This window comes from Psittacula echo, assembly GCF_963264785.1.
Source record: "Psittacula echo genome assembly, chromosome: 3".
Taxonomy (NCBI): domain Eukaryota; kingdom Metazoa; phylum Chordata; class Aves; order Psittaciformes; family Psittacidae; genus Psittacula; species Psittacula echo.
This window is the reverse complement of record NC_137736.1, coordinates 70,899,043-70,911,154: the sequence shown is the minus strand read 5'-3', so window position 1 is coordinate 70,911,154 and position 12,112 is coordinate 70,899,043. Positions and strand designations below refer to the sequence as shown.

The 12,112-nt window shown below is 40.5% G+C and overlaps 1 protein-coding gene across 3 annotated transcripts in view; it reads right to left on the bottom strand.

Annotated features, from left to right (window-relative positions):
* The window catches only part of FGF14 (fibroblast growth factor 14), a gene marked incomplete at both ends in the record, with an annotated part of 398,496 nt that overhangs the window by 18,263 nt on the left and 368,121 nt on the right, over window positions 1-12,112 (bottom strand). The window lies entirely within an intron of this gene.

Genomic DNA, 12,112 nt, shown 5'->3' with positions numbered 1-12,112 from the left:
ACCACCCCCTCTGCTTTATATTTCTAACTTACTGTGCCTCCAGAAAGCTATTGCAGCTATTTCATTATTTGCTTTTATCATTAATAGCAAAAAGGTGCAATATTTGAGAGAAAAATTATCCCTTCTCTACCCACACAGCATCTGTCTCTTGCCTGACACTTCTTAGGCTCACAACTTGTACAACACCTACAGTCTGCAAACCTTTTACCCAAGAGCTATCAGGTGCCTCAACTTGTGTATCTATTAGACAAAAAACCGACTCAAACCCAATATACATTGGGTTACAAGGTAGAGGTAAAATTTTGAAATACTACACTGCTTGGAAAACTGATATAAAAATACTCAAGGTCCACACTGGGGGATAAGAATTAATGTTTTATAATACACACAGGGAGGCGAGTAATTAAAACATTGATTAATGAATTTGCTTTTAAAACTGAAGGTGAGTTGTTCTCTTGGATTAAGCTCTAAATTTTACATTGAGACTAAGGGAAGAACTACACAGCTACTCCTGGCCAGAGATTTCACCAAGTACCAACCAGTAAATACGTGACTCTAGGTGTCACGTCAATGTCAGTGCAACATTGCCAACATGTAGAGTGAGCATTGCCTTCTTGACATTCATTAACCATTAGGGAGAATCAGTAAAAGGAAGAAGGCAGGAAAACACAAGCACCATGTCCAGATGCAGGGGGGGGTCTTCATGTAAGGAAAAGGAAGAAAAGAGCAAAGACTAACAGTACAACATAGGTAATGACAGTATAAACCTTGTTTGATTCACTTGCACTTGTTTCTCTGCACTTTTTAAGGGCAGTCTGAGAATGGTCTCAAAGGTCCTTAAGTCAATTAAAGGCCTGAGTTTAGCACAGGCAAATCACATGGTGAGGACACCACAGGGATGTCATTAAAGGTAATTTCTCTGGAACCAGCCTGGCTCCTGAGAGGGACGCAGGTGTCTGGCACAGAGGATGCAGAGGGTGATGCTGGGGCAGGGAGCAGCCTCTTTCCCTGGTACCTGCCCAGGGGAAGCGCAGCCAGACCCCAGCTTTTGCAGGATTCACAGGCAGACCCTGGGTTTTGTGGTGTGCTTGGAATTTGCCACAGTGCATGGCAGCAGTAAGCTGTGACCTGAGCCTCCCAGACAAACCATCAAGCCACCATGGACATTCAACATTGTTTGCTTTCATATTCTTCCAACCCAGCAGCCAGGATGGGCAGGCAAAAGAAACTGCTCCTGGCTGGGTCATGGATCAATTTATGAATAATAAAATAGACTCCTCTCTTCCTTCACTGAAACTTAGCAGACACCAAGATTTCATTATCCCTGCCATTTCTTTATTTTGCTTTGATTAGATCTTGCTTCTAAAATCATGTCCTCAAGCAGTTGAATTTTTACATCTTTTTAACTTATGGGGAGTCTTTTTGCTCATATGTCACTCCTTGTTAACATCTCAGGGTAAAGGCCTTCTGTAGGTATTGCCAGTTAAAAGTAAACAAATTACCACTTGTCTTTCATGAAACATATTTTTCTTTCCTTATAATTCACTGCTTCAAAAGAAAAATGGAAATAGTCAATGGACAAAAAAGGGGATATTATTCTTTATTTATATTCTGGTTTATGTGCTTTTAAATGAAACGCTAAACACTGTACAGAAATTACAATATTAGCATAATCTTCTCTATTTTAATGGTGTGAACATTTTTTGACTTGCTGAAACCTCTACCAGGAATCAATCCTCAGGGCCAATGAGCAGAATGGAAAATAGACAGAGCATATTTCAAAGCTGAGTAAAAGTACCCTTGAATAATTTACAGTCATCAATGTTTTATTTGTCTAAATATAATATTCATGACTCTCATTTATGAAATTACTTAATGAAACATAAAATGTTATGAGCTATAATTTATTTTATTAAAATGAAAATCAGGAACATTCAATTACTGGTATGGATAATCTCATCTGAACTGAATCCCTATTGCTGGGCACTCTAGCTCTTTCTAAGGCTCAGAAGCTGCAGATACATTACCTACAGAAGAACTGTTCTTCATGGAGAAAAGAAACACCCTACATACAGCACCCAGGAGAGTGCTCATGATGTTTGTTTTACATGGAATAAAACAGGAGTCTTAAAAACTCTCCACCACCTTGGATAACAAAGCCCCAGTCTGCAAATGCTTATAAATATTCATAGCCTTAATTAGTATACCTGACACTAGGAGGGCACTCATATATTTAAACTAAAATATATAAATAACTGTAATCAATAATATAATTACTTGAAGATAGGTACTCTGTGAAGTATTCCAGGTATTATCCATGCAGGCTCCCGTAAGCAGACACAGAGATAAGCCCATCTATACTCGCCACTGATAAAGTCACTGTTGAAAACTGTCAAAACACATAAATTTATAACATTTGAAATCCAATCTAAGGCAAAATGCCTGGAGTGGGATACATTTCTCTCCTATGCTTTCATAGCTGAGATATTTTTTCCAAAGTGATAACTGCTTTCACAAAATACTACTCCGCATGAGTAAGTTAGCTGTACAAGGTGTGAGTGATGGTGAAGGGAACTAGGTCAGCTGTGCCATTAAAAAAATAAAAATAAGATTACAGCAGCTGTTCTAAAGCCAGAACATAAATAATAAAGTTCAAAAAAGGTCTTGGATTGGTTCACATTTTAAAAAGTCCCTTCCTGTTGTTCCATTAAATTTGCTTTTTATCTGTGTTTCTGTTTTCCTCATACTACAAGTTGATCTAAGGCTCATTGATCTTTATTGACCCAAACTCCTCATCTATAGGGTCAGTCTTCAGCCAGGCTGAGCAGATGGTTGAAGGATCCCACATTAATTCACCACAAGGGAAGAAACAGTGTAACTCTCGTGGCAGAACAGTTTCATGAGCCATCCTGAAATCACCACAGTTACACAGTGCAAATACGTTATCAAGGACCCAACAAAGAACTGCATTTCTGTCATTGTAAACTTCTTTCTTAACAGAAGAAGATCAATGCAGCTAGCACCAGGAAAGAGCACTACACAGGACCATAAATCCTAATAACCTATTTAATCCTATAGCAGAAATCTGTGTAAGATCAAGACACTTACTTAGTTTTGATTTGTGATAAACTTCTGCAGTGTGGCAGCCTTAAGATTCCTATTACACTATTTAAAGTACCATAAGAAATAGAAACAGAATTAACCTACTGTTCCACTTTTAATCACTTACCACTTTTAAAACAACATATGGCTGAGGTTGAGTGCATTTTTGGTAATTCTGTTTAGCAAAATTTAACAGCAGCTTAAATTAAGCTTTCCTCTAAATTCTACCTAGATTACACTTAAATATATCAGTACTATTCTCATGTACTTCAATCAGAAATGCATAACCTGAGTCAGGTTTTTGTGTTATATGTTATTAGCTGCTTTGCAGAACCAATCAATGCTGCTATTCCTATCTTCCTATCGGAACACAAGCTAAAGCAGATCCTGAGATTAACAACCCTGTGACAAGTAAAAGCAAAGGCATATTGCATCTTCCAAAATACCCACTCAGAAAAAGCTCTCTAAGCCTGCCTAACATTCTGTGCTCACCTCTTATTTACTCTTTTCATCTGCACCACTCCTGCTTCTTTTAAGCACTTGCACCAGCTCCCTACCTGCACTCATTAAATTCCTTAATGCCACTTTCAATGTTCTGCACTTCTCCAAGTCTGGGTGAAGGCATTAGCTGGGCCAAGGGCTAGGGAGAGACATGCAGCCTCTGAAAGTGCCTGTGTCTCGTGGGCCCTGCTTTCATCAGCCATGTGAAAGCATGACTGGCCTCAGGGGAAGGACTTGCTTTTGCCCAGTTTTAGTCAGCAGTAGAAACATAGCCTGAGCTATATTGCAGATTTCCACGGTTCTCAGAAAATGACCTTATTACTAAATAACAAGGGTTTTTTACCTATAGCAGTACTCAACAATAAAATGGATGGGAAAACACTAACTTCTTGTCAAAGGAAGTTCTCTCTGGATAATGTCCAGGCAGCAGCAAATAGATGGAAACAACAGGACATAAAGGTGCAGGATCCTTCCTGACATCTTCCACAGCCAAAACCCTAAATATTGAACCTGGGATATGAAGCCTGTCAAAGGTTTTGCAGTGTATGCCCAGTACATAGAGAAATAAGCTTTATAATGATTTACAGTAGGAGACTAGGACTGTTGCCAACCTTTGTAATAATTTTTCAGTGCAGAAAAATGAGCATTTTGAAGACAATCACCGCACAACACTTGAGAGCATATTTAGCTACCAAAAAGCCACCAAAAAACAGGACAAAGTGCTAACGTTGATTTTCTGAAAGTGTGGGAGGGAGTAAGCGAGCATCTTTTTGTGGAGCACATAAGGAGAAAATTCTCAGATCAGAAGTAAACCAGAGTGCAGATGTACACAGTTTACAGTTAAAGAAATAAAAGAACAGCAGGCTCCTGCAGAAACGGAGCCACTCTTAGCCAAAGTACATAAGCAACACAGTGAGGATTTGTCCTGCAAATTTCTGAGCTCTTCTACTCTAACTTATACTGAACGCAAGTGAATAATACGCTGCTAACTCCAGGAAGACATAAAATTGGTCTCTTTCTGGGGTGTTTGGACAGTTTCACAGTGCATTCTGCAAGAATAACAACCCTCTGCCTGGTTCAGCGCGCTAAGGATCATTCAGCTCTCACTCTTGGCAGACGAGAGTAAATAACTGAAGTGAAAATTATTGCTCAGACCATAAGAGTTGCAAATGAACTGCTGCACTACCCAGCCTGTGCAGCTGTGGAGCAAGCGCTACTTTTGTGGAACTCCTGGAGCAAAGTGTCACACACTGACACATTTCGTGAGCTTCCCTATATTCTCAAGAGCGGTAACAAAATAAAAACCTTGCATTGTTTGACTTTTCCCTGTGCTAATCCATGCTGCTGGGCCAACCAGTGTGGAACTGAATAGCTGATGGCATTTTTTTATGGGGAAAAAAAAGCCCAAATCTGGGAGTTCGCAGGACTCTGGAATTGCTCCAAGAGGCTTTCTGATGAGTCATTATCCAGCTGTCTAGAAGCTTTTGGCAACAAAGACATCAGGAACATATTACAAGTGCAAAGCTTTTGCTCTGGGTCCTTGCTCCAAATGATTTTTTTGCCTCTATGTACTGCTAACTACATTCTTTACGGGATTTTTATTCATGTAGCGCTAACTACTATTTATTCACTTAGTATTCTGCTTATACCACTATATTAGACAGCTGCTGGGTGGCCTTGGATGGTGCTATTCCACAACAGTGGTTGTAAATGTCACATTTCCTCAGACTACGTTTGCATCAGCCCAATTTTCCTGCTCTTTGTTTTTTCCACAGATGCCTCGAGGAAGAGCATCATCCCAGGCAGTGACCTACATTAGGGCAGTCTGGCTGCTGCAGGGAGTACCTTTTAGTGCCATGTTGGCCTCCCCCCTCTGAGCTCCAGCTCCAACTGCTGTTTCTCATGTGAAATCTCTCACACCCCTTCAGTGTTCCAGGAAATAACCCAAGCCTTTTAAACATAAAAATCTGCAGGAATTATTCAGAAAGCAATTAATTATGTTATAGCTGTCACTGAAAAATGCTCCACTCTTGCCAGAGAGACAAAAAACCTCCCCAAACAATTAAGTGTATGTGCACTAACTTACGTGCATGTTTGTTTAGGGTGTAACTACGAGTACACACTCCTGGAACACAGGACATATACTCTACACTACAATGCATATATCCAGCAGCAATGGATATATAGGGTCTCTTTTCAATAACTTTGTTTATAAAGTCTTCTTGAAAATAGGAAGAAGACAGTAGAGAGAAAGATGACCAGTAGAGTAGCCAGTCGAGAGAAAGATGTGCCTTCACAGAGTAAGTAGGACTAATTGCCCTTTTAGGGCTCGCACATGGGTCATGAAGAACATCAAGGAGACTGATCCCTTACTAATTGTGGAAGTCCAGAACAAACTCCCAAAGCCAGCTGTTGTAGAGGAAATACTGACTTGTAAATACATGGCCAAATGTTACGACTGTAAGCAGCATGTCCTTTGATAACTTACACCAATGAATGTTTAACTGCTTTTATTTTGTCTTTAGTGTCACAGGGATCTATACTGCCAGCAACCCATCAGTACCTAGCACAGATACATCTCTCTGACAAAAATACTGGGTGAACATCTCAATTAACGTTGAGGGACCTCAAAGTTTGAAGCGGTACTAGTGCTTACAACCCAGCTTCACCACGTGTACACTGCAACGGAGGAAAAAACACAACTATTCCTATATGTTGGAACAAATTAATTATCAAAAAAAGTACATTTAACTAACAATCACTGCCTCATGCTCCAAAATGTGTTCCTATAGAGGGACCACCAGGTCCATGACCATAGGGTTTGCACTCAGACGTCATGGATACAGTCCACATGGTTTCAGTTATAGGATCAGGGCGAATACAATTCATAAAAGTGGAAAACGAAGAAAAAGCCAACAAATGACAGTTGTTCGGTCTGTAAAAAATGAAGTTGAGAAGATGATTGGCTAGTATTGCTCAGGCAATCTATCTACATTTCCATACCACATCTATCACCATAGCAACTGCAGCCTGGGAGGTGTTTCCAAGGCTCTAAGAGTGATTAATTTTCCAGATGTAAACCAGTATCCCTATTCTTTTGTAAAGGAGTGCACCAAGAGCCCCAAGAGCCCAAATGTGATACTTAACATGATTTATTTCCTAGAACCATTTACTCACTGTTAAGATCTTTATTCAATAACACATTACAAGCATACAACAGGAAATTTTAGGAAGGTAGAGAAGAACGTGCTGAGTCCAGAGGGGCTGGAAAGCTGTGAGCTGATCCAAGGCAAACATGGAGGTCTGAGCAGAAGCCTGGCCACTGCTGGCATGTGATGGGGAAACAAGACAGTGTCTGCTCTCAGTGGGACATGCAGCGGCACATGGACCGGAAGAGGTCTGTGCTAACAGGTCTCTCCTTGCCTTACCAACCTGTGGCACGCAGACTATCTAAAGAAACCATTAATTAGCATAACCGTAAGCTTCCTTTCCTATCAAACAGCATCACTAATGCTTTTGCTAATGTGCAGCAACCAAACAGAAACTGACAACAGTATTTCTGCTCTGGGAGTTGAAGGCCACTCTAATATGGCACTGATTTTAATAACAACTAGGACTGTTCCTCCAAAAAAATCACATTAACAGAACAGAACATACTATTAATCATCACTCCATGCTACACAGTATTTTGGAAACCAAAGCACATGAGCAAGTGCCTTAAGAGAGCCATAAGATGCTGCGTTTAATCGGAAGACAGTTTATTTCTGGACAGAGAGTTTATCTTCTAGACAGAAGGGTGAAGAAGTGGTTATAAATCAATATTAGTAAGTACTTTTAAAGTACATGTGGTTTTCTAGAGACAGATTTAATGACCAATCCGAATATTTCAAGAAAATCCAGGTGTGGGGGAAACTGCCTCCTCCTCACTGCTCCCCCTTCACTACTGGTACTCTCTGTGCCGTACCTGGGTGCTTATGAATTTTATAATAAAGGTGCATGCTCTTCATCTCCACCTTGCTCCTGGCTCACAGCCATCTAACTCAGAAACCAATGCTACCAGTGAAACTTTGGGCAGAACACTGCATTTCTTAAGCATGCATTTCCTACAGTAAAATACAGAGAGAAATGGAAATGTGCATAAAGCCAACTCATATGTTCTAGAAGAAAGGCAGCTCCTAAAAGTCATGGCACTTATCAGTGCCGGTAGAATCTGAGCTGGCATCAACAGAAACCACTGCTGCTTTTTCCTCAAATTTTCTCTCATCTTCCTTAATCTAACTGGTTTTCCTGCAAGCAATATTTCACCTGACATCTCATCATCGTTAGCAATAACCTTATTTTATTGCTTTCATTGCTAGTGACTCCCTCTCCCTTCCTGCCCTGTATTTTTCAGAGCCAATCACTTGAGGAAGTTCTGATTATCATCATTTCCTCTTCACACCTCCTAATAATCTGGTCCTAAACTTATCACGGTGCTCTGCTAGTGCTAGTCCCTCAGTTGGTATTCGTTTATCCTTTTAATCTCTTCGGGCAGGCAGTTATCACCCCATGCTTACTGCTTTAACACTACCACCAATCTTTTCTTAAATGTTATTTATAAATGCAAAAATATTGGAAAGGTCATAGTAATAGCCAGTATAAGAAGCAGACTGGTGTAGCTACACTGATGCAGCAATCAAGAAGCACACTTCAATTGATTACTTGTATTAGAAAAATATTTCTGTTCCCTTCAGCCTTTCATTAAGAAGTGATGAAGTTGGATAAAGGTCTTGAGCCAGAACCTATAGAAAAGCATCTGCTTCCTGAGCCAGCTGCTCAAACAACAGCACAGGGCAGCCCAGCCACTAAAGTCCTCCTGACCCGTCAAATTCCACACTAATCTCAGAGTGGGTTTAGCTGGAAACTGCATCCCTTGTCTCAAAATTTAAGAAGTGTGTCCTTGATTAATCCATTATAAGAGATTTGTCCAGGAGCTGAGAATGCCCAGGATCAACACGTAGCAGTGCTATTTACATCAGTAGTAGACAAATCACATCTCTTTTGTGTGCTCTCACATATACCGTCCATGCATACTGGGAAACAGGAGAACAGTCTGTTTATGCAGCATTGCAACAAAAGCCGTTTATCTTGATTTAAATAATTTACAGACTTGGCATATTGGATTTTCTACAGCCAAAACAAAAGCTTTGCTACTTCAGAGTTAACATGCTGGGGAACACCTCCAGTTGGCTGAGGAACAGAGACAAACGGGAATTTGACACCCCATTCACTTTTGACTTACACATGTACCTTAAAGCAAAGCATAGTGAATTGCAGGCAAGGGAAAGAAAAATTAAAGCAACTTGTTTCATCTGTGGGTTACACATAGGAGGAAGACTAGAAACATTTACATAAATAGTTATACACATAAAAATACACTGACCCCCTGCAAGCCCAAACATTTTTTTAAACAGGGGAATAAATAATCTACTCCACTTTTAGCCAACAGCAGCCTAACTAACTGTATGGAGTAAAGCTTCATATAATGTTCAAGTTGCCCCTACCTACATATAAAATTAATTTTGCATGTGTGTGGCCATGCTTTTGGGTTTTTAGGATGTCACTTGGGATAGAAAGCCTATGAGTTAGACCAGTCATGTCTGTGAAGCTGTTGCTTCATTTTTCTACATGAAGCTCTTAAGAATCCCTTAAATTAATACCTTGCTTGCAAATGTTTGTTTTAGTTTGATCATGCAATTTCTAGCAAGTCTAAACGTGAGCCAATACTTCTTTTATTGAAGGAATCTCTCAATCTGTAAAACAGAGTGGATGCTAGTAATTACAAGAGAAGAAAAGGCTATTTTAATGCCAACCATTTCCAGCTGATAGGCTACACAATTCTCTCCTTGAACTGATTCTTAGACAACACACAATTTAACTGCCTAGGAAGGACTAACCCATAGCAAACAAAAGCAACTCAGCCTTCTCTTGATGGAGAAGTAAACCCTACACTCAACCAAAGATCTGAAGGAGGGCTTCAAGTGCTTGAATTTGGAGACTTTCTAAAGAACAGTTTAGCTTAAAGTAACCTAAATGTTTTCCAGCAGCTCTCAGGCTCACTGTAGATCACAATAGCTTCTCCCAAAGTCACTATGGCCCAGTGACAAAAATGAGTGGCAGGCAGCTGAATCACAGCATGGTGCCAGCAAGGATTGTTCTTAAGGTAGATTCAGATTAGGTATTAGAAAGAAGTTCTTTATTGTGAGGGTGGTGAGGCACTGGCACAGATTGCCGAGGGAAGCTGTGGCTGCCCCATCCCTGGCAGTGCCCAAGGCCAGGTTGGACAGGGCTTTGAGCAATATCGTCTAGTGGAAGGTGTTCCTGACCATGGCAGGGGGGTTGGAACTAGGTGAGCTTTAAGGTCCCTTTGAACCAAACCTGGCTGTGATTCTACAAGTGGATAAACATCCAGTTAAATGTGGATAAACACCCAGTTAAATATGGATAAACCTCATTTGCAGACACTGTCATTAAAGCAGGGCAAAAGATCTTGAGTAGGAGCCAACAATGCTTTTCCTGTAAGTGAAAAACCTTGTAACTATTTGGAATAAATGACGTCATCATAGTAGTGTGAAGTCTGGGGCATGCAGTCACCTCCACTCTTTTTCAGAGCAAGGTCTTCCTTATTCTTTATCTCTCTTGCAAATACAACATAACCCAATTAACACTATATCTAACCCTTATCAGTACCTTCTTCAAGTGAGTTCTGAAGAGGAAATGAAAAAACATGTTCAGCTCTGCATAATGAGGAAGTTAAATAGTACAGAGTATTTTTTCCGTAATCAGTGGGAAATAAGAGATAATTTTAAAATACTATAAACATATATATGCCTATCTCTACACAAACAGAGAAATGGTTCTCATAGGTTAGTCTGCATTGAATAATATATGTTTTAACGGAAGCATAATCCTCTTCCCTTAAGTTACACATGCTCCAAAGAACATGTTTTTTTGGAACAAACCAAAAAAAGTAGTAGCTTTATATTAGAATTATCAAATGTATGCTGTCCAGAAATAGGGGCCTCTGCAAGAAAGTTTTACAACTGCAATCCAAATTTCTGCTGTGCTAAGCCTTAGAAATGAATCAAATATGCACTGCAGGGGAAGAAGACTACCAAAATTTTATCAAAACTAAATTTTGTGCTTAGAAATCTCTCCATCACCAGAAATGGAAGCTACTGCAGTGTCGTGGTTTAAGCCCAGGCTGTAAATTAGAACCACGCAGTCTACTTCCCCCCCCACCCCCCCAGAGGGATGGGGAGGGGAATCAAAAGAATGTAACTCCCACGGGTTGAGATAAGAACAGTCCAGTAACTCAGGTATAACACAAACCACGACTGCTGCCACCAATAATAATAATGATAAGAGAAATAACAAGGGAAGAGAATACGATACCGCCCGCCGGAAAAGAGCCCGACAGAGAAGAAGAGGACGTGCCCTTCCGGGTAACTCCCAGTTACATCCCCCGGGCATCACGTGCTGTGTTATGGAATACCTCTTTGGCTAGTTTGGGTCAGGTGTCCTGTCCCTGCTTCCTCCCGGCTTCTCCTCCTCCCTGGCAGAGCATGAGACTCACAAAGTCCTTGGTCAGGGTAAACATTCTGACCAGCAACTGAAAACATCGGCTTTATCAGTATTATTCCCAGGCCGAAAGTCAAAACCACAGCGCTGCACCAGCTACTAAGAAGGAGAAAAACTGACTGCTGCTGCTGAACCCAGGACATGGAGCTACAACCCAGTACCATTTTCTTTGTGCGTCAGGAGCCTAACTGCCTCTTTGAAAAGTTTACATAGACATCTGTCCTGTGGGTGTGGATGTACCCCTACCTACAAAGACCAAAAAGCCATGTTTGTTCCTGTGGGCAAGCTTTCCAGCAACCTGTCCCCATGCAGATGTTTTGGGATGTGGTGACCCTACCAGTACATATGTAAAGAATGAGCCTGACTCTGCTGGGCTCCTGTTCTCAAACAAAAGACAGACCAGACCTCAGAATCTCAAGATGCAGATACCAGGGTTTTTAATTATTACTTTCATATAGTGTCAGTGGAGAGAGATGAGTGCTTTACTTAAGTGCACTGGATTGGTACTCCAGACTTCTTTTTCCTTCCTTTGCTGAACTAAAAGAAACTACCTTAGATCCAGATTTGGTCCTTGCTGTTGCACGGTTTGCTATCAAGAATTTAAGCACATCCACACTTCCGACAGGCACTGTGTATCTCACCCTGTGAATGAAAACTCCGTAATAATGATCAGTTTTACATTCAGCTCCGTTTCATGAAAATTGCCTCTACTTTAATCCTTGAATTTTTTCCAAGGGACATCCTTTTTATTTTTTGAGTTTAATGAAAATTTCTAGGCAGTTTTGGGGAAGACTGCTGCATTTGATTGCCCTGGTTTCATCATTTGGTTAGAGTGACACTGTATTTTTTAAGGACTTCTGATTACTTTAACATTTCTTTGTCCAGAAGA